At 48.1% G+C, this 23,258-nt stretch overlaps 1 protein-coding gene across 3 annotated transcripts in view; it reads left to right on the top strand.

Annotated features, from left to right (window-relative positions):
• KCNE1 (potassium voltage-gated channel subfamily E regulatory subunit 1) overlaps positions 1-23,258 on the top strand; it is an 80,325-nt gene that overhangs the window by 48,259 nt on the left and 8,808 nt on the right. Inside the window, exon 1 of one of the 3 annotated variants that reach the window (XM_087756946.1) lies at positions 10,679-10,832. The exons of 1 other annotated variant lie outside the window; for it this stretch is intronic. The gene's annotated coding sequence lies outside the window, so the exon portion shown is untranslated. Of the gene's footprint in view, positions 1-10,678; positions 10,833-17,719; positions 17,745-23,258 lie in introns of those variants that run through there. One more of the 3 variants, XM_087756947.1, reaches the window with a different exon arrangement.

Genomic DNA, 23,258 nt, shown 5'->3' with positions numbered 1-23,258 from the left:
GGAGTTTTACTTCTTGGGAGGGGGGTGGGGGGGGAACCAAAAACCTGCAGGGTAAAGTCTTGCCTATAATTGCTTTTCCAGTCTGTGTAAGGTGCCTCTGTGTGAAACAAGGGAAACAAGGTAGTTGCCCAAGCTGTCTTAAGATGCACTCCTTAGATATACTGGAGTTATTCTAAAGACTGAAAGGGTTAGGCTTTTATTTCCTCAGCCGTGCACAGGATTTCATTCAGAGATGGAAGAGGCTTTCAAGAGGTTTTTTTTGCATGCTGAAGTCCATTGCTCCAGACATTTTTGGGTTTTTTTCATGAAATTTCCTGTGTTGAGATTTTAAGGAAGAGCAAGCGGCAGTCAGACTGAGACAGGGGGAAGAAAGGGAGCATGCTGTGATGGAAAAGGTGGTAAGAGGCAGAGGGAAGACAGAAGGAAATCCTAGGAGCAGGTGAAGTGATTTGGAATTAGGAAACTGGGAGGAAGTGTGAACAACCAGCAGTCATTAGTGTCTTTTTGCTGTTTATTGTTTTGCTGTACTTAAGATGGTTGTATGATCTGTGACCTGATCCAAGCCACTTCAAGAGGTGCAAGGCAGGTGTGTGGGGAAAGGGGTGAGCACAGCTGGCGCGCTGTCCCTCTGTCTAGTCTCTGGCCTCACCAGACCACACCTGGGACTCTGCCACCATTGTTTCCCCTGTCTAGGCTAGCAACTGCAGTTGCTGTTCTTGGTCATGAGAGGGTCACCTTGCAGCTTGGAGCGTGAGGCAGCTGGATGCCTGCCCTAGCTCCTTGGCTTGTGCCAGGCCTGCATGACATCATTAGGAAAAGGAGAGGCAAAAGAGATTCCTGAGGCTGAGATGAGGAGTCTGCGTATACAAAGGAACAAAAAAGGGAGAGTTTGACATGGACATTGGAGCAAGCTCAGCTCAGATTTCCTCTCCCACCGCTCCTCAGTGCCTGCTCGTATGCCTTCTTACAGTGGACGCAGCAGTCTTCCAGGTTCTTCATACTCACTGGCAATACTACTGCTGTAGGGACCATCACACTGATCCTCTCTGTAATGGTAGCTCTGATCCAGCAGCTGGGCCTGTGCCCCTGGCACTTCACCTTCCTCTCCCAAAACACATGCTCTGCATCACCAGGTTCCTCACGCAGCACCAGGTACCTCTCAACTCCCTACCCTCCTCCTAAATTTTGAGGTTCACAGAGAGTAAGCCTCTACCTTCTTAGGCTCCAGTTGCACATCTGTATTTCACGGACCTTCCTTCACCACTTGAACCAAGTGAACAGGTCTAATGGCCTTACCAGTCGTGGTGTTGCTGATCAGGATCTCTGTTTCAAGGTTCAGCCAAGCACAACTATGGCATTATTTTTAAAAGCAGGAGCGAATAGAATTTCTTAGATTATTTTTAAAGCTAAGGACGTAGGTATTTTCTGGGAGGGTTTTTTTATGCTTTAAGGAGAATACACAATTTGATCTGATAGCAGGTACATGTACACTCATGTTCTGTACTACATAGCTGAGCTCATCATCTGAAGGACTGGTGTGACTGCACCATAAGGAAGTCTGCTTAGATGCAGCGTGCTCACAATAAGCAGGGAAAAGCTAACCTAATTATGCTGGAGGACTAGTAGCGTGAGTGAAGACTTCTGCTGCCTTAGATCTCTTGAGGAAAGGCAAGATGGAAAACTTCAGACTCGTGAAAATAATGCAGTTTATGCTGTGGGAAATCTTCAAGAAGGGACATGGGGCTGTTGTATCTGACAGTAAGGTCTTGAATTCATTTGGGTGAGTATTCAGTTTGAACTCTCAGACATACTAAACAATTCGTATTATTTTTAAAAAATATTTTTAAAAAATACTAAATAAAAGCCCCAAGCAATTTGATGAGTAACCATGAGTTTTCTAGGTACTTTCAGCTCTGGATACTCTCTCCTTCCAGGGCAGCATTATAAAATGGAAACTTTGACACAATCTTAATTATAGGCTAGTGCTGCTATAATATAGCTCTCATAGATAGGTCAAAAAGCTTCCGGATCACGGTCCGGTGTTCCAGCATGTACTCGTTGAGGAGCAGTTCTAACGGCTCACCGCTGATTAAGGAGAGTGGTTTAGCAGTCAAAATTTTTACATGAGAATAAAAAGAAGGTGCAGTACATTATGCTGTTAATCTCTCTGCCAAATTGTGTTGTGTGGGAGAGACACTTAGCAAGAACTTTCCATGCTTTGTCAGCCTGTGGAACCACCCGGGGAAGGAACTAGCAGGATGAGTGTTGCACTGGTTTAGTAGTAAATACCCAATTTTTCCTCTCCATGGAACATGGCAATGAATTAACTCATCCACATGTCCTGTAACTTCCTTCTATTCCCAAAGGTTTCCAAGGGTTACTGCTCAGTACTTAATCTTTCTGCCCTTACCTCCAGTATACATCTGATGCATTGCCAGAGCCATTTTGGGACTCATTTTACGCATAGCCCAGTTTCCGTGTCAGAGAATGTCAATACGGAAGCAAGGTGTTGCTGTGCTGTTTTAGGGGTACGTTGCTCATCAGATACCAGGGTTGCTGAGGCCCGTGGCAGATGTGTGGGCTGTGAGGAGGAGGAAAGAACAACTGCTCAGGTTAAAAGCTATGATTAGTTGTTGTTCACCAAAGTTCATGATGACGCGTGTGCTTTGCAAACACCAGGCTCCAGAAGGTCTCTGTCTCAAGCAACTTTGAGCTACAGTGTGAGGAGAGAGGACCAGACACCCAGGCATGTGAGAGAAGACACTGAGAAGGCCAGAAAGAAGAAGTCATTGAGTATGAGTGAGGTGTCAATAGAAACAGCCCCAGCCTATGGCTTGGCTCTAAGCTCCCCGGCGTGGACGAAGCTCTTGGAGCTATTTAAGAGAACACTTAAAAAATGAAGTTCTACTGGAAATCAATTTCTTATACCCTAGGGCAGATGAGAACTGATCCAAATTCTGAGAAGTTGTGCCACCTCTGCGGGCTGGATGGCACAAGGCAGTGGTGAGTAGTAAGAGGGACAGCGTAGGCAGCGGATGCCAGCACTGTTCATTTCCTTGGCAGTAGATGGCTTCACTTGGCCAGCGAATCACACAGAATTGCTTGTGCATCTAAATAGATGCTGACTGCTGGCAGAGAAGATGACGCACTGGAGAGATGCATTTGGTCTGTTACCCACAGGGTAACATTATAGCCCGAGGACACGCTAGCAGAGCTGTCAGCTATTGCTTAGGGTGAGTGGGAAGTGAGAAGGTTGCCATTTTGCTACTGTTAGTCAATTGGAACAGCAGCACGGTCCCCAGTCATCATAAAAACAAGTGCTTCCTCAGCTGCCATTGCAAAATCGCCGAGCCTAGATCTGGAAACGGCAGACTACTGCTGATGACACCACAGCTTGGCTGACTATGAGGCTGCTTGCTATGTGCAGATGCTAGCTATTTTGCTTCCAAACATCTCAATTTCCTTGTGTTCCACTTGATTACATGCTGCCAGATGGCACAGCAAATTCCGCACCAACGCCACAAACAAACTCCACAAAGAGGGCTTCAGACAGAAACCACGTGGAGAGCTTATACTGCAGGTAATCTTGCCATCTGGCCAGGTACATGGGACTTCCATGAGAAGATGATAAATAGCCAAATGCAGGAGAGATGCCTGCTAGTGTCTCTAATGAGGGCAAAGGAATAAAAAGAGGCCTTTTCTTTATCAGAGACCAGAAAATCAATGTGGAGTTGGGAAGCAAAACGAGGGAGGGAAATGCACACAAGAAGTGTCCTGCCTTCCTCGAACACTTTTGCTGTTTTATGGGTTTTTTTGGAGCACCAAAAAAATCCAACTGTAGAGTGGGTAATCCATAAGAAAGCAAGTTTCCTTCATCCTGCTGCTTATGGAACAATTGGTTTAAAAATATCTGTTATTGGTAAAAAAGATATTTTGCAATGATGAAGCTTTTAAAGTGCTTTTAAAGCATTTGGCAGAAAATGTAGGATGACTTTTTGATGCATGTACAAAGTCTGTTCACAGAGGTCCAAATTCTTTTTAAGCTCTGTGTCCCAGTCTGTCCAACCTGGCAGTGTTTCAGGGTATTACCAGAGGCACATAAATACATCAGAAAACTGACTGCATTAAACACCTGAGCTCATCTGCTGTTGAATCATGTCCACACTGGCTGTCTTGGTGCCACAATGAGCTGGCTCCAGCTTAGGCCAGCCTTTTCATTTGAGTGAAGTCCAAACCTGCAAGCGGGTGAGCATCCAGCCTCTTGTGATCATTTCCTTTATCAGCAAATTAGACACCCGTGTTGTGCGTCTTAAAACGGGCGCCAAAGCTCTACGTGGTGCAGCAGATGGATCCTCAAGAACAAACAGCTGCTCACCAATTTTCTTTTCCCATTATCTCCTAAGCAAGTACATAACTTTCCCCTTGGGGAGGTGGTGAAGGGAGGGGGAGAGTCTAACTTTGCCAGGCCCCTGGCAGGTTCAGATTCCCCAGCTAGCACTTTTAACACAGCAGGCATCAAGCTCTTACAACTAGAAGCCATGCTTACAGCTGCTGACAAAAGTTTTTCTGGTAGTGAAAGCCAAACTTCCCTGCTTGAAAGCTTTTTAATTGTAACTTGCAGCTTCGGAGCTGCACAGTGCTACTGCCTGCCCCTCCCACCAGCACAATCCAATTCTATGACTATTAAAAATGGAATTAAAAAGATATTTGAGTAATTTCACCCAAAGACTTTTCCAACCAGGGAAAATCCATTTCCTTTGTTTCTTAGCACTTCAAAGGGTCAGGGCTGGAGCCACAGAACTTATCCCCTCCTTTTCGTCTTTGGCTGCAATGTCTGACTGCCAGGTGAAGGAGTGTACTGGGAGCATCTTAATGGGAATTACCCCATATCTTTTCTTTTTTCTCTTCTGTATATTTATTTGTTGGTACAGAAAATGGAACAGAAGAGAGGTCTCTGTGTGTGTGCGACCACAGAAATGGTGATAGACGCATGCTTGGAGTCCTTGTGTTCCAAATCAACATATTTCCCTCATTCTAACCTCAGTTAACAGCATACTATCAAACAAACTGAAATGCCAGGGGATTTTTTTACTTCGAAGACTGAACAGAAGGCTTCTGTGTTTGGTTAGCTCTGGGTGGAGCTGGGAAGGGTGGAGAGGGAAGCACTCTTTCCCCTTTTTAGCTGAAAAAAACCCCAATTATTTGCTCTTGCCTTGCTCTGAATGCAGCTTGCTTTGTTGGCTGATGGCTGTTTGGGCAGGTAGGTAAATTCTGACCCACCTTGAAAGAAAAAAAAGCTTTGGTTTGACGCATCTGGCTTTGTAGGTGCTCTACAAAGAACGGTGTCGGGGTGTCAGCCTGCAAGCTGCCTGGTGCCCAGAGGCTGGCCAGTGGGTGCTTGCCGAGGGATGCATCTCTTGTGGCAGGTGGCACAGTCACCCAGCTCAGGGTTTTGGAAAAAAAACATCAATTTTTGTATTTTGCAGACTACTGGATCCGTTTGTGCAACTGTGGTGTAAAGGGCCCTTGCTGTCGTGTGGAGATACTTAAGTGCCTGGTGTCCTGCCTGAGGTTCCTCTTGTACAAAGAGAACAAAAGGATCGTCTCATAAAGTCTCCATAAAGTTTGGTCATGCCATGTTTCCTTGCTTGACGGTTGCTTTTGCCTTGCCGTGACCTTTATTTCAGTGGGAGTCGTGCCTACTGGCACCAAGGTAGCTCTCACTGAGCTTGTGCTGAATGCAGCAACTCATAAATGAAATCCATGTAAACACCTGCTCTTTAAATGTATTTTTATAATCTGTAAAATCTGATGATGGTTCACACAGCAGAAAGGAAACCTCTAAACAGGAGGACTAAGTCACGTGAAAGCGCCCAGGCAGAACTGCAACAGCTCTTAGGACTGTATTGCCTCAGCACTGGGATGAACATACACCAGCTTGACCCAGCCTGCGGTGGGAGATGTTAAAGGATGAGGTTCTCTCACCATCACCAGCCATCTCAGATGTAGAGTTCTTATTGCAAAGAGAACATCTGCAGCCTTATCAGTGTGTGTATTTGGTCTTGGCATTAATATCATTACCCTAAGCAGATGACCTAAGACCTATATATTCCCTCCAGGTATCCAGTGGTTCAGTTTTAAAACCAAAGCATATAGAAAGGTGACCTTAGAAGCAGGCTAAAATATGAATTTTGTACTACTGCAATGTCTAAATAATGACTTGTGTTGCTCCCTAACCTGGCATGTAGTTTCTTCTCTTTGTTTAGTTGTGAGGGTTTTTTCAACTGTTTTTTTGGGTAGTGTTTTTTGGGTAATGTTTTTTCCTACATATGTAAATGTTTGCAAGGTGATTTGACACTGATCTTAGTTTAGGAAAAAAAAAACAAACACCAAAAAACCAAAACCAACACAAAAAACAACTTTATGGAAGTAAAGTGCAAAAATAACAAAAACTGCCTTTGACCAAATGTATGAAAAGTCATAGTCATCAGTTTTTCCCCTCTGAGTATGGATGCTCCTCTCATTAGTGAGGATGCTGCCGTGAGTTACTGCGGTGCTGTCTGGAGCTGCCTGGGAGCACGATGGCAGAAGCGGTGGCACAGGGATCTCTGGAACCAGAACCAGCAGAAGTAGGCAGGTGTGGGGCTCCCCTGAGCATCAGGGACTGAAAGACCTGGCAGTGCCTCTCTGCCCCTTCCCATCTGAAGCCCTGCATATGCTGGAGAGGACATGGAGGCAGGATGAGTTTTCCAGGTCGTGAATTGCCCTTCAACAACTCTCAGGGTACCCTGTCTCACAGAGACGAAGCCACCTCTGCTGCGCCCCACCTGTGCTGCTGCTGCTGCAGGAAAGGGGGAGCTCTGGGCAGCCCTTGTTCCCCAGGGGTGTATTTTGGGGAGGGGAGGGACTCATGTGCATGAGCAGGGTGTTTCGTGCGGCATCAAGTGATGGGGTGCAACGGATGGGGAGCATCGCTGACTTTGTTGTCTGGGTGTTGGGGAAGGAGCTGTGGGGCTGCATTCACAGGGCACCTGGCTGAAGGGGACCCCAGCCCCACTTGAGAGTTTAGATGTTGCAGTTTTAATTAAAAAAGAAAGGGTTGATATCTTGGTTATTTTTCCATATCCCAGATAGGTACTTGCTCTGTCATTTTTATCAGAGGAACTGGGTCAATTTGAGTTTTGTTTCTTGTTACTTATAAGCAATTTTGATGTCCTGGTTTACTCACTAGTGTGATGCAGCTGCGTTCAGATCACAAACACTTATTGATATAATTGTGTGCATGACTTTTTGGATAAGATTCAAAAGAAAACAAACCATGGGAACGTTTTTCTCTTCTGTGGAAATGTAAGTGGTTAATTTTGAACTTGAGATGTAGTGATGAGATGAAATCAGGTGTGATAGTGTAAGCAAAAATATTGTTTCCATGTTACTGCTTTGTCCTAGAAAGCTTTACTTTAAGGTACACTTTTCTCTCGACTTTTTTCAGGAGGTTCTCTCATCTCTAACAATTAAATCATGGCTGTCAACGTGTTTAATTAATTTGCCATCAGAAGCATTATTACATTTTGTGAAGGATGAGAGAAGCTAAAGATATTAAAGATCAGCTCTGCTCTAGCAAAGCTGAGTGGAAGAGAGTTACAAACAAACAGCAGCATCTATGCAAAGAATTCAAGTATTCATCCACCTCCCAGCCATTGTCATGGCAAGCCCCTCGTTATTCCTGATGCTGCAGCATGGGTATACGGTTAAGGACAGAAAGGTGAGGGGCAATGCACAGCAAATACCTGATTTCTCCTCAGCATTGCTGGGTGAGACCTGCTGCTTCTGGTGCTGGGCCAGGAGGGGTAAGGGCAATCACACAGCCACCTGCCTCTGGTTGCACGATGGTGCTGGTACTAAGCCTTTGAGAGGGACCATGGTGGCTGAGCTGGTGAGAGCCACCTGCAGCCAGAACTGGAAGCAGGGTGGCCACAGCCACCCCATGATGCACAGCCTCAGGGGCAGCCTGGTCTGCCCCATACATCAGGGTGTGCATGGTGCTTCCCAAACACTCACTAGGGGGATCTCAAATCACTTTGTTTTTTCCCATCTATGTACCATAGAGGAAAACCTCCCAGAGAAGTCGAGCTGCTGCTGGGGTGGTGTAGGATGGGGACAGGCAGCTGGGGACTCAGCCTGCAATGCTCTGCAATACTCAAACCAAATGCTTTTGGTTCAGATAAAATACCCTAGACTAAGGTGCTAAAACATTTGAGTAGTTTCCCGTGGTCCTCACTGTCTGGAGCATTCCTGTGATGCTTGCAGGTAGTGAATCGCTGGTGGTTAAAACTCCTGAACAGACAAGAATCCCACTTATTTCTTTTAAAAGTATTTGGGTTAAAAGGTGATGCCAAGTGGAGCTTTTTGATATGAGTATCGCTGGTCATAACATCAGAAAAAACATCCTCTTGGTGAGATCCACTGGAAACTGTTTGGATGGTAAATCTGCTGCATTAATACAGTTTGAGTAATGGATCGTGTTTGGGAATGAAACTTTCCAAACAAAAGGAATAATGTACTATATCTGGTGCAAGAGTTGAACAGCAGGAATTCACATTTTCCATTTCCTAGTGTGGAACAAACAAAGTAGGCTTAAAATTAGTAAATCTGTTAGTCATTGCATTATGAATGGCATGGTCGAGTAATGCCACTGCTTGGGGAAAATGTTTGTTATAACTATACACAATTTTCTAAATAAAACGGACCTGCTGCTTGGCATGTGGATGTCAGCGAGATGGAACGTTTGGCATCTTGCACTTGAGCATCTTCATTTGTGTGTGACAGAGGGTTTGGGCTTGGATGACTGACAGGAGTCAGCAACAAGGAGTCCCTGGACTTTGCTGGGTTGGGCTATATCTGCAAAAGGCATTGCAGGCTGAGCCCGGGGCGGCACGCTGCGGCCTGGGATGGCTTGCTGGGAAGCTAACAGAGCTCAAATGTATTGACGGCGCTGGTGCTTCTGCTGTGTGTGACAGCTTTTTCAAAACCCATGGGTTTTGTAGCAATTTGGGATTTCAAAGAAAGAACTGCTCTCCCATAACAAGTTTGGGTCTTCCAAAGCATTTTTGTCTGGATCTGAAACTTTATTTTTAGCTATCAGCTTTTAATTTATTTGCAATACATTTTCTGAGGACATTTGCTTTTCAGCAATGAGAAGGCATAGGTTCATCCAGGAATTTTTAAAAGCAGGAAAATAGAGTAGTTTGTTAAAACACCTCAGTAATGATAGTCCAACCCTTCTACAAACGTTGTGATTAAGGTCACCTCGCCATTTGCTTGTGGTGGTGTTGTCCCTGGACTGCGACTGAGTATGGCTTACCACAGGCAACGAGCAAAGTACGGGCAACAGAGGTTGCTTTTTCAGCCTGACTGAGAACCAGCATGGGCTTCATCCTTGCTTGTTGACCAAGAAAGAATGGAAATTATGAGTTTTGCAATAGCCCCTTACTTAAGGCAAGAGGAATGTGTAGCAGCCCGATTTAAGGAGGGACAGTTTCGCTCCATGTCTAGCCTATTGTTTTGAGTGGGAGGGAATTCCAAAAACTGGGAGGGCTTATTTGCCTAAGAAGAAAAGAAATGCCTAAAGTAATGAAAATAAGTGGTATGTGGAGAAAATGTCCATGTGTGCATACTTAAAGCACGTGTGTATAAATATATATATAAAAAACCCAGGCGAAGAGGAGGAGCGCAGAGTGAGGGAGCTGAGCGAGCCTGGAGAGCCCGGAGGGAAGCACGCCAGGGGCAGCGCCTTGCCTGCTGACCCACAGCATCCATGCACAGCTGGTGGCTGCTGCGGAGGTGAGACGTTTCTGTTCCCCGCACGCGTGGTTTTTGACTTGGGTTTACCAGAATTTCTTACAGGTGGAAATTTTTATAGATGGTGAAAGCAGGACAGAGCTTTTATCGTCCAAGAGTTCCCCTCTTCAGAGATGGTAGCACAAGAAGATTCTTGCTTTCTTGCCAGTCTGGGAGCTGATGGTGTAGAGTAAAGATGTTTCGCGGCTCCCAGAAAGCCATCAGATTATGTGGGTGTGCCTTTCACGATCACAACTGTCAGCCGGTCTTCTGAACTTCAGAGAGCTGGTTGTTTCTCCTGAGCTTTCTGCTGAACTTGCACGACTGATAAATCTCTGTCTCCCTTTCGTTCTTTTATGTCTGCACAAAAAAAAAAAAAAAAAGGCAATATGCCAAGGGGCTGGGTTTTAAGGCTGGCAGCATAGATACTGTGAATCATCAAGGCATTTATTTCAGTGGACTGGTATGAAACTCTTGGGCGATGCTTCAATATTGCTCTCCCCATCACTGCCTTTGACTACTACCTGTGTGAGCCATTAGCTGATATATTCCCCAGCACTACCTTTTTCAGTAGCCTTGGGCTTGTATCTCCAGATGACTGACAATAAAAGTTTGACTGGAGCACTGACAGCCTATCTACCACAATTAATCTCTTCCAGCATGTGTTTGAGGTTCAGTTTTAGCCTCTGGCACTTCTGGGATGCTCTGTCTCTGTCATTCATTAAATGCACTGAAGACGGATGATACCTTCAAAATTAATTATTATCATCATTGCCTCTAATTACATCATGCCTAAACTCTGTGAGAGGTTTTCTCGGTAAGGGAGAGATGAGGTCTCTGCCACGAGGAAATTACAGTTGACACAGGATGCTGATATAGATAAGGAAGAGGAAGGCTTGCCTTGAAGAACGGAGCAGCCCAGCAGTAGACCCTGTGCGTTAAGCTTTGTTTCGCTGCTCTCCTCCTCACCTCGGTGTTACAGGCCCTGCTTTGAGGTAAGGATTTAGGTGCTGATTAATTGAATTTGCATAACCTCAGCTCAAGGCAAGTCTAGTTAAGCCTCATGCTTGCAGGCAGGCTGCTTTGCCCCAGGCCAGCACAGCTAGCTCCTAGCCTCCATGCAACACTGGCATGCCCTCATGCAGTCTGCAGGCAGCTTGGGACACTAACTGCAGGTAGGTATTAAACAAGAGCTGATTTTATTTGAAAGGGAGGAGAATTAATTATTGATTTTTGGTAAAAATAGGATTTCTTGTCCACCAGTTGAGCAGAGACTTGCTGCTCAAGCTTCTGCAGCACGTTTCTCCTCCAGACCGGAGAACAAACTGGGTAGCAGCTGTGTTAGCACAGCAGACGGTGCTCAGGTGCAGCAGGGACAGGCACAGTGTGAGATGCTGTATGGGATGGATCTGAACTCAGCACCAGCTCCCATAGTGGTGCTGCCATACAAAAATCTGTGGTCACAGTCTTCTCATTTTCAATGCATTTACGGCCCAGAGGTACTGTGTGGTACTGAATGAGTGGGCTCGGCACCACGGCAAAGCAGAAACTCCCAACCAGAGTTATGCTTATCCAATGCTAGCCCTGTGTGTGTTTTTCTACGCATATTTTTGGCTAGGGAAATGCCCCGATCATTTTAATATGGTCTTAATTCACATAGATCACTACTGTCTCTAATTTCAGCAAGACATAGGGAATCATCTAAAAATATGTGGTGCTGTGCAAGGAGAGCCTACTGCAGCCGTGGCTGCTGGTAGCTGAGAGGCTGTGCCAAACACTGCTTAGCTTGACACTAGTTTCTTACTGGTGTTCCCTAAACATGTGCTCTGGCCACTCAAAATATTGGGTTAAATGGAATTGACCAGTTATGGCTGTTTGCAGGTCAACGTTTTCTAGAAATAAAGAATCACAGCTTGTACCTTTGCTTCAAGGCGTTTCAGATGCTGAGTGCCCTGTCTGATATTCATGGCCTCTGAGTCACCTCACGCCCTTTTGCTTTTTCTCCCATGAAATACGTGTGTCAAAGCATAGAGGGACCTGGCAGAAAATGCTGGCTCCAGGTGGAGTAAAGCCACCCTTAGGCTGACTTTTCTGTACTTTCTGTTCATAAGCCTCAGGATTTCATTTCCTTCTGCTTGGTTGTGATCAGAGAAGAAATATATCCTATGCGTACTAACCTCGCGTACTAACCTCATGTACTAACCAAGGAACGATCTTGCCCTTCAGTTTATAAAGCTATAAGCAAGTTATTACATAGCCTGAGCAGCTATTTAATATACAGGGCCCTGTGGCATCACTTCTGTTGAAGAAAATGTGGGTGATGTGGCTCACGCTTGCCTTTGATGTCTGGTTTAGTTTACAAATACGGAAAGGCTTTCCTCCTTGATGCGCAGAAGGATTGAGCAGCAGGCAGTTTTCTTGCTCACCGCTTCCAAATCACAGGGATGAGGATGCTGGAGCCGCAGCATGAGAGGTGCCCATGGGCCACAGAGTGCCAGGATGGCCAGAGGGTCAGGCTGTGCCCAGCACTCACCCAAGGCAGAGGAGGGCAGGACAGACGCCAGAGAGCAGGCACTATGTGTTTCTGTTGTGCAGAGCCTTGCTGGGATGACGGCAGCCAGGTTTTGTGCTGGTCGAGCTGTCAGGGTGCAGTAATGAAGAGACCTGCTTTACTGCCTTGTCCTTGTCAGGCTGATCTGGTTCCTCTGCTGCTGCTGGGGAAGGTATTTCAGGAGCAACTGCAAAAGCTCTGCCCTCGAGGCAATACGTGAAGTCTGACTTTCCTTATACTGAACTGGGAGCACATTTACTCATGCTAACGTGGTTAAATCCATGCAGAATTGGGGTAAGGAGAGGTGAGATGCTCAGGACAGTGCAAATCCGTGCCGGTGCTTCGGCAAAGGCTGTAGAGGCGTAGCTGCGCGTCCGGAGAAAGCGCGTCCCAGGGGCAGCCCTGGCCTTCTTGCTCTGCCGTGGGTCAGTGGACCAGAAACACAAAGGATCTCAGAGGTTTCTGAAGGGTGGCAATTTGCTCGTGCTGCTCGCCTCTGGTGTTTGCTCAAGGGGAAAAACAGCACAGCAGGATGATACGTGCGGCTGCTTCTGGAGAAAAGCTTATCTGTGCCTCACTGTAAAACATGCAGCTTCTTTAGAAGAAGAAAAGAAAAAAAAATCAGGACTAGCGCTGCCTGTGAAAGACTTCCTTGATAATGCAGGCAAAGTTGGACCATACGTGATGTGCAAGCACAGGGAGCTGTGCGTTGCATAGGTGAGAGACTGAGAGTATAGCTTTCATTATTTTAGCTAAATTAATGGAAAGGTATTTTTCACTTTTGCTTCTCAGGATACAAGGTTTCCCTTCCATCATGATCTGGCTCTTCTCCTGAATGGGTGCATTTTTGAGAATGTCCTTCCTAGCGCATGGAGGGCCCTCCTGTCCCAACCTTACCTAGCAATTTAGTGCAAATTCCCGGGAGATTAGAGAGGGCATTTGGACAGCTTGCTCCTTCTGACCATTAGATGATCTTTGATCTTTCTTCTGGCAATACTGCCAGCAAAATTGGTTTCTGAGCATAAAACATCTCTGCTTCTTGGTGTATTGGGAGATCTGCTGGTAAAAATGTGGGTATAAAACACTTTCTGAGGTGGCTGGATTCAGTGGAGGAAAACCCAAAGGTTCAATATTACTTTTGCTTAAGCAACATACTCCCAAAAGAGAACAATGCAAACCTGTCAAGTTTTCAATACTTTAAACATCGGGAGGTTGAATAAACCTCCAACAACGTGGTGATGCTGTGGTGGCTTCCAAAAGCCCTTCCTGCCTGACACCACGGCTCTTCGCGGGCCATTACGAGTACAAACCCTCCGCTGCCCACACAGGTTTTGGGGGATTGGTGTGGGGTTTTTTTTGGAGATCCTATCATTTAATGGCTGTCGACTTTTTTTTCAGTACTGAGGGATCTAGTTTGATTAGGTGTGCTTTGTGAATCTCACCTTTGAGTTTTGCCACCTGATTGAGTTGGGATTGTGGTTTGTCAGGCCCACGTTTTCCTCCCCAAGGTGAGGGGAGCTGGGCACCATGGAGGGACGGAGTGGTGAAGGGGAGCATCATGTAGGTACCCCTTTCTCAACCAGGGGTGCTGCCATGCTGTACGGAGAGGGGGCACAAACCACTGACCACTCTCCTGTAGCATGAATATGCTGCGTCCTTTTGGGTGCTAAGCTCAGGTTATGATGGGTATTGCACGATATCTGACAGCCTCTGGCTTATTGCTGCAGCAGCAGCAGAGGCTGCACGGTGAGTTGCAGATATGACCTTAGATATAAGCAGGGAGCAGGGTTTTGTTCTGGGTTTGTTTGGGGGGGTTGTTTTTTTTTTTTTGGGGGGGGGAGGGGTTGTACTATCTTGACCTTACGTGGTTGGGTGGAACAAGTGACAATGGATGCTGCTTAGTCATATGTTCTCATTTGGTACTTGGCACATCCTGAAACCTGCATCCCTAAAATGTGTGCTCTCTTTGGAAAAATGCCATTTTGATTTCTTAATGGAATCTGACATGGATTTCAACTTCTGTGTACTGCAAAGGAGGAGAATGTTTACAGTATTTTTCACTCACTAATTAGTGTTAGCATGACACCAGCGTCAAAGTATGGAGGGGTCTGTGGTGCTTTTCCACTGCGCTGTTTTCGTAGGCTTTTTTCTCATAATGTTTTATTTTTATGAGTATATAGCTTTTGTAATTCCACCAGTTTAAGTAAGATCTTCAGACAGCATCTTTAAGTCCTCACTCAAAATATGTCTGAAGTGTTATTTTACATGTACTTTGCTCAAGATAATCTTTCTTTTTCAAAGATGCATGTAGCCTCACCTTTTTGTAAACCATGACAGCAAACAAGTACCTAATCCCCCTTAGACAACCTGGGGGAAAAGTGTGAAGAGACTTGCGAGCAGATGGTTCCTTCTGGCTGTGCACAGGCGGTGAAGACCTCCACGACGCTTGTCCTTGCCTTCCACCATAGCGCTAGAGACCAGGGCCTTGTAGGGCGCTCAACCAAAATGGTGATCCAAGTGAGTGCTGCTCGGCTCCTGCCGAGCCCTGGCAGTGCCCAGCCACGCTCTGAGGCTTTCCAAGGAGATTCTGCTGCAGGGCGCGCTGGAGTGGGCCAGGAGACCTGTTCCTGGAGAGAATATGTCTAAGCTTGGGATCCAGAGTCTCATCCATTCTCCCTCTGCCTAAATTCTGCAGGTATGTGTGCAGCCCAGCGGGCATTTGCAGGATACACCTAACACAGGCTGGGTAGCAGTGAACTTCTTGTAAAACGTATTTTTGGCTGCTTGCATTTAACTTGCTGGTCTTGGCATCGACAGGTTACAGCAATTATATAGGGAATGAAAGACAAGGATTTGGTTGCATCTTCAAAAAGTTGCCAGCCATATCACCTGCTTTCCTTGCAGGCTGGTCCGTGTGTGCCTCAGCAGCTCCGTGGCACCTCAGACTTGTGTCACTCCGCTGAATGCAAAAATTGAGGCAAATGCCAGAATTCAAGTCTCTCCCTTCCTGGGACAGGGTCCTCATCCACAGTTTGCAGAGTAGGGGACCATCTTCACTCCCCTGTGGGGTCAAGGGGGTGACATGACTGAGCCTCAGGAGGAGCACGCCCCACGCACATGGCAAGAGCAGCAGCCTGCTCTGTGGGGCCATGTCTTAGGAGGTGGGTGGCAAAGGCTTGAAATGCTTTAGGCCAAAGAAACACTTGCCTCAGGGCCTCCCGCGTCTCTAGGCTTTGAGTGATGGAGGTCAGGTCAGCGGTGTGGCCAGCTCTCCCAGGCACCCTCGAGCGTGATGGGCTAGTGGGCATGTGGAAGACAAGAGCTGGGAGCTCACGCGTGGCTTCAAGGGGCACTGCCAGCCAAGTGACCCTCACTGGGAACACAGGCTGGGGTGGCTGGGGGCTGCCAGGAGCAAGGCACCCAACTGCTGCAGGTCACTCTGGGTGTGCGCACATGTCCCTGCTATGGCACAAACAAACCCGGCACAAATGAGCAGGTTAGGCTGGGCACCTCAGTGGTTAGGCAGCATTTAACCTTTTTTTTTTTTTTAATTGCAATTTTGGATGGGTTTGGGTAACATCCCAAGATCACCTAGGAAACCTTTGAAGGGTTAAGGGGCTCTCAGTCCCAACGCAGAATATTCTGAAGCAGGTAGAACTGAACGATCTCTGCAAAGGATTTTTTTTTTTTTTTTGTCTCCCAAATGGGTGCAAGAGTGAAACAAATAAATCCCTGCCTCCACATATGCGGTGCATGTGTCAGTGGTGTCATCTTGGTGGTAGGAAGGGGTCTCCCACCATTGGTGCTTGCAAGGTCAAAGATGTGTGCTGAGAGCGAGCCAAAAATGGGCATTCTGCAGAGGGGAGGCCCAGACACCTCCTCCAATGGATACGTGCAGAGGGGAGAGGGGTCAGACGCAGGCAACACTACCTCCCCTCGGCTGTTTCTGGCGTGTTGCCGTAACACTCCTGAGAGGTGAGGAGCTGACGGTACGAGCAAAGGCAGAGAGCGGGGCAGGCTGGCCTGATCTCTGACTCAGCTATGGAGCCGGTCTTTGCAAGGCACAGCTGGGAAACGCCTGCCTCCCCCTCTGTGCCATGTCTTCCCTCACCTTGGCACACGCAGACGCGCTTCTCCTGAGGAACAAGTGCTTCTGTGTCAGAAGCCTTTGCAGACCTTTTAGGCAGCATCCATGCCCTAAATGGAGTGGGAAACCAGCCCCTGGGCAGCGGCTGCCTGCCCCTGTAAGGTGCCTCATGACCAGTGCGTGAAGGACCTGTGCGGGTGCGGGATGCGTGCCGGGACAGGGATGCTGTTAGCCGTGTGGGTACCTCTGTTAGTGCAGCCCAGGGCAGCACACGTGCCTGAGCCAGCTTCGGATGAGGAGGCAGATGCTCCAGAGCAGACTCTACCCCTGATTTATACCTGCACGGAACAAAGCTGGAGAAAAGCGGAAAAAACAGTCCACGCATACCTTAGAGCAAAAAAGCTGCCTGTATCGTGGCTCCTTCTCAAGGGAACACATGGTAGTTATTCTTCCCCTTCATTCATGTTTTTAATCATTTTTAATCCATGGAGACGGGGGCAGCAGTGCACACAGGCGGGTTCTGTCCTCCTGGGACCAGGAAGGAAGAAATGGATGGCTCTGTTGTGACCTGGGCTCCTGTTCCACTGCCCGGGGCAAAACTTGACCTCCTTTCCTTGGGCTGGCTCCAGGGTGAAGGGAGGACTGGGAGATTGTTACCCAAGTAAACAGCATCTTTAAAAAATCTTTTCACGGGACCGACTGTTTGTAGGGGAATGTGGTGTGTAAAGAAAAAAAAATCTTCTGTTTTTTACTTACCAGACTGTACCCATTTGAGGAAAAATAATAGCCACCATTTGTTAAAAAAGGGAATTGAATATTTTGTGAGCAATGTGCCCTGCTGCTGGGTGCCAAGGGCCAGTGCTGCTGGTAGCTATTGAGCTGTGGCCACCTGCGTACCCAGCACCAAGCCGAGACCATTTAATGTGATTACTGCGCTCCTGTCCCAGGAAACGCTCATTTCCCGGCAAGACCGGGGCAATTGTGAAACAACATTGCTAGCCAGTAGGAACATGTCCGGGAATTTTATGGCCGTCTCCATGTACCCGTGGAGCGTGACCGTGTTTTTTTTTTAAAGAGGTTCTGCTTATTGTTAGGTAACCGTGCTGCTTTCCACGTGTGTTTGCAGCAGTGCCAAGGGGACTGAGCACTGAGGACAGTAGAGCTGCTCTGAATGGTGGTGAGAAAAGGAGCTGGTCCTTTCCCTGCAGGCACCGCGCTGCAGATCACCCGAAACGCTGCTACTGGAAAGGGGCAGGAGCCACAGCACAGGTACTGCGGGAGCTGATAACTGCAGCTTGCCCTCAGGAGACATAGTCCAGAGTGGATATGAATTTGTAGCTAATGGTATAGCCTCCCCACGACGCCTGGTGAACAGTCAGAAGAATAAACTGCAGCATCAGTGACCACTAAACTGAATTTCCCCTGTCTGGTCATTAAAGCAATGAGTGCTTGCTGATTGGGGGTGACTCATCTGAATCATCGTCATAAAAATATAACACTCCAGCCTCTGTGCCTCTGCCGGCATCTATGAATTACTCTTCAGTAAGGGAATTGCATTTAACCTTGTTATGGAGGTCGGAAGCGTCTCCATCCAGTGTCTTTTCCAAACACTGCAGGTGTCAGCACATTTTTAATTTAACATTGTGGTTTTTTACAGTCTAAATTGTATTTCACTGGCAGGCTGCAAATGGCAAGCCAATTTCCCCAGCTGGTGTCAATTCACACACTTTGCTCGCTTTGCGGCAGCTCTGCCGATTTGTGCCAGCTGCAGCTCTGACCTGTGGCATTGCTTCTGTTGCTGCAGCCAAGCAAACCTTTATTTTGTGGTTGTGTAATAGCAGAGGTTGTGCAAACACAGGGGAGCAGGTGGTCCACGTCCTTGCTTTTAGGAATTGGATGTGCTTGCATTAGTGCTGGGATACTAGGAAGTGAATTAGTGTCACCCTCTCGGCCAGCTTCGCTAAATGTTACGTGTGATTCTGAGTACTTTTATTTTTGACTATATCTGACTTAAACTTCATTTGCAGAAAGCCAGTGCTGTGGTTTTCCTAAGAGTCCGTCCTTTGTAAGATGATTTGGATAACCCCCAAATCCAAAGTCCATTCTACCGCATTTGGTCTGAATTGGAGTTCACACCCCAAAGGGGCCGGCCGAGACCTTTAGCAACAGAGCCATTCGGTGGGAAGTCATTCTTGGGACGGCGGACGGAGCTGGAGAAGGGCTCAAAGCCCCGCTTGTTCCCCTTTCCCCTCGGCTCGGCCATAAGGAAGCAGAGGCAAGCAGGCAGCTGCAGCCTGGTGCCTGCCATGAGCTGAGTCCAGCTCAGGTCACTGTGGGACCAGAGGAGACCAAAGGCACCTTCTGAGTTATTTCTCCCTCCCCCTGGGCTGCCCTGAGCAGCCCTTTCATTTCTGGCTCAGGAGCCCAGCAAAACTCTGCAAGTAAGTGTTTGCATAATTTACTGTTGATTTCCCCTGATTTTGAGGGATTAATATGATATGTATGGGAAAGTGCCAAAGATAACAATCATCTCCTGGACAGATATATGTTAGACTTCATCTATTTATGTGCAAGAGCCACAGCAGTAACTTTTGTAACAAAGAGCGACGATTGATGGAAAGAGTAAACTATATTTTCTACTCCCCTTACCTACTTCAGTAGTTCTTTCCTCAAAACAACACTAAGATCAATTTAAAAACAAATAGACCTCCACACCTCTACTAGGAATATGGTTTCAAGAGACCTGCAAACTCTCACCTGCCAGAGGAAACCTGCATTTGCCTTCTGAAGGATCTCATCCCTCTACATGTCATCATTGTACTGAAGAAAAATGAAACCTTCGGCTACTGACAGATCCGGGAGGGCAAAGAAACTTCTTTCCCCGAGTGGTTTTGTAGCTTTGAGCCTAGTCTTTGTATATTGCCATTGTGATATAAAAAAATAATCTCCCTGTCAGATGTCCTTTCGGGTCCCACCAAAGTCAAATAGAAGCTACACAGAGGCTTCTGAACCGAAAAAGAATCTGCTCTTGCCTAATGAAGGTATAATCCTCCTCTCGGCTGCAACAGAGCCATGCTGGTGTGATGGTGGGTGAAGTGAGGTCCCACACAGACCCTGAGATCTCTTAAAAATAATCCTTGATTTGGTTTGCCCAGCCCCACAGCTTAGCCCCCTCTGGAGCTACATCAACTGGAGCAGTTTTGCTGGAGGTTACCCCAGCGCTCAGCGGTGCGAGGAGGCCATGGGATGAGGGAAAGCAGGGGTTAGTCACTGTATTCTCACTTTTCTTCCCCATCACAGGATGTGAGCTAGTGGGATCCTGCTCACAGATCTCAAGCTGATTTTAGGAACGTGACTGTGAATACCAGTTTTCTGTGATATAACAAGAATAAAGCAAACCCTAGAGGCGCAACGGGGTTTCTAGAGGGTCACAGGGAGGCTTGTTCCTCGTCCCCCTGCAGAAGGGGTTCATTCCCTGCCAGGTGGCCATCACATCCCGTATTGGGTTGGTAACCTCCCTGCTGCACTTGGGATGGTAGGTTGAGACCCCACTCTTCACCTGCCCAGGTGGTGGCAGGGGACCTGTAACCCACCGGCTGCTGCCAGGGAAAGTCTGCTTGCCTGTTTCAGTACGGGTTTGGTGATGCCCAGCATGGCTCAGGCGCTCTCCATGGCCCATCGTCCTTTGTGCCAGCAAAGATCCCTGCCTTGGGGGCAGGTGACAAGAAATGGGTCTGCTGCCGCTAAGCCTTGTCTCAAACTGCCTTCCTTGGGCACTGTTGCCCAGCCTGCCTTGTGTCCTGGTGGCTCCCTCCACATGCCTACCTCTCTCCCAAAGGAGGGGCATGCCTGCCAGGTCCACACCGAAGCAATGCTCCTCTTTCCCAACACTTTCCAGGTATTCAGCCATGGGAAGAGGAAGGCTGGTCCAGGAAGTGATATGATCTAATTTTGTCCCAGATTTCTCCCACGAGGAGGAAGCAGGGCCTGATTGCTCACTCTCTGCTGTCACTGACCGTGCACGCTCCCCTTCTGTCCTCTTCCTCTTCCTCTTCCTCCTCCTCCCTCATCCCCTTCTGGACCCTCTCCAGGATTGAGGCAGCACCTTTCAGCATGCTCAAGCTGCCCCAAAGCAGACTGGGGTACAAGCCTTCACTGCCCTAACCCTATTTTTGATCCTTCTGCATTGCCGGAAGATTTAATCAATTTGTTTATCAAGCAGTGCACTGTTTTCCTAATTAGCCACAGCCCATCCTTACAGCAGCATCTTTTCCTGGTAATGCTCTAGTGTTCAGTTAAACTCTTGGGACAATTTTCTGTGATTTGGATGAGATCACACACCCGGACACATGATTTCTTTTTATTCTGGTATTTTTGTAGCCATGCTTGGCCTCAGGCTGGTGTCGCTGGTCTCCTGGGGAAGGGAAACACTTTCCCCAGCGCTGGGGGAGCAGTCCCATGCTCTCACCAACTCCTCCTCTGAACTTGGGCTGTCCCTTCAACTTCTCCATCTTGCTTGGCCCTACAAACACAGTGCCTCATGGCAGGCATTAAAATGCAACTAAAAGATCTCAAAGGGGAATGCTATGTGGGTGCTAGGGGGTGCATGAAAGCAAGATCAGATCTGCCTCAAGGCTTCCCAGAAGCAAAGTGAAACTTAGTTTTGTTGCCCTGGAGGAGAGAAACTGAGCCGCCAGCAGCATGCAGGAGCTGGACCAGAAGTAAGCCAGGGCTTTGGGCACAGCTCGGGACAGTCGTCGGCACTGCCCACCCTCTCCCCTATTGAAGTCGGCTGTTGTAGGTGTCTCCCCACCTAGAGCCAGCCTGGGAAATTATCCTGTCTTCTTAACAGCCTGCTCCCTCCTTTGGATGCAGCAATGTCATGGGCAATGAAAACATGGGCTTCATCCCCCACCCCACCAAAACCCAGAATATAGCTCCTGAAAGAAGGCATGCAAGAAAATATAAAGATACTGTTTTCATCCATTCATTTCAATACCTCAATCACTGTCTAAATTCTCCTCTCTGGCAGCCATCCTAGCAACAGCCCCCGGTAAAGCCAAGGAGGGGCCATCCCAGCCCCTGCTTGCTCCAGGCTGTTGAGAGTCCTGCAGCAGGGAACTGCCAGGGGCCACACTACACACTGGTGTGGATCTGCCATGGCCCTGGGGATGCCAAGGGCACATTATCCCACATCACAGGTATCCTCTGAATGAGTTTGAATGCAGCTGCCTTGCAAAGCTAATATAAATTCATTTTATAGGTTCCAGGTGGGCATTAATGAACCCCCTCTCTTTGGCTAACTGGTGACTACAGACACTTCTTTCTCAAATGGAAAATAGGTTTTTAGGTTTGGTGGTTTTTTTTCTTTTTTCTTTTTTCTTGTTAGGTGATGAATAGGAGTTAGCCAGTGTCCCTGGTAGTGAGCTGTATGTGTTGGGTTTGAGGGGCAGCCCTGGAAATGGCTCCCCTATTCCTCCTCACACCACAAAGGCTGGAAGATGGACCTCACCTTACATCATAACAGCTTCTAATCCCAGGGGATTTTGCTGACACTGTTGATGTTTCTAAAACTGCCTCTATATGTGCCTACCTGCACAGCTCTGGTCCCTTGTCTAGACCCAAGGACACACGGGGCACGGTGTGTCTGTGCGTGTGAGCGTGCAGGGCAGTGAGGAGGCGAGTGTCAGGGTGTGAGGGCAGCCCATGTGGGGCAAGCAGGGGAAGCCAGGTGATGCCCCGGCACCCCAGCATCCTCCTCCAGCTCCCCTTGTGCTGCCCTGCCTGCACCCCGCCACGCCGGGGCCTGTGGCACCCACAGGTGCCCCCTCGGCACCTCCCACCTCTGCGCCCAGGACTGGAGCCGGCACCTGCAGCCTGCAGCGGGAGGCCGGCTGACGGCACCCACGCCACGGGCTCCTGCCCTCCCCCAGCCTGGTGACTCTGGGTGTTTCCCTGTTTGCCTCTTACCTTTTGCACTGATCCCGAGGACGGGGAACAGTGACGGCCAGGCTGCTGTCCCTGCAGGAACCAGGAGCCAGCCTCTGCCTGCTCACGCTCCAGGGGTATTAACCCGGGGGCTTTCCAGGGCTCACATCTTCCTAATTCTCTTTCCCCAGGAGGGGCTGGAGCCCTGCACCCAGCTGTGCTTTGCTGCCAGGTCTGTACCGACACGGCGCAGAGGGGCTGGGGATGAGAGCCGGGGGTGGCAGAGAACTGGGAGGCCGCAAGAGCCACGGAGCTGCCGAGCTGCAGAGCTGAACTGATGGAGGAGAAGAGGGAGCTGGGTTCTGCCTGCCAGGTTTTGTTTGCTGTTACAGCCGTGCCAGTGTTTGCCTGCTCTTTTGAGCTGGGTGCGAGCCCAAGGCAGCTGCATCTGGGAGGATAAACTTGGTTGCATATTTTTGGGGGGGGGGTTGATGGGTTTTCCACTTCAAAATAGTATGTTACGTATACCGTATGTGTAAGACAACTAAATTTCTGTCTTGTAATCAGACAAAACTGGTGCTTTTGGGAAGAAATGAGTGTACCCCACTGCATAAGTGTTGCTTTTTAAAGTGGGACAAGGACCTGAAGTATTTCTCAGGTGGGTAGGGTTGGATGGCCCTAGGACTGGTTGGAAGAGGCTACAGATTTGCTAGAGAAAGGTGGGGACTGCGGAAAGTGCGTGCATCTGGTGTATAACTGCAAATCTGTCTGAACAACCCTGCTTCTGGGTTGTGTCGTTGTCCCAGCTCTGATAGGATCGCAGTGTCCTGGATGCTGCACTGTTGCAAAATTTCC

The sequence above is a fragment of the Nipponia nippon genome, unplaced genomic scaffold (assembly GCF_047370975.1).
Source record: "Nipponia nippon isolate SJK-2023a ecotype South Korea unplaced genomic scaffold, ASM4737097v1 scaffold_2, whole genome shotgun sequence".
Taxonomy (NCBI): Eukaryota; Metazoa; Chordata; class Aves; order Pelecaniformes; family Threskiornithidae; genus Nipponia; species Nipponia nippon.
This window is presented reverse-complemented; position numbering and strand designations above follow the sequence as displayed.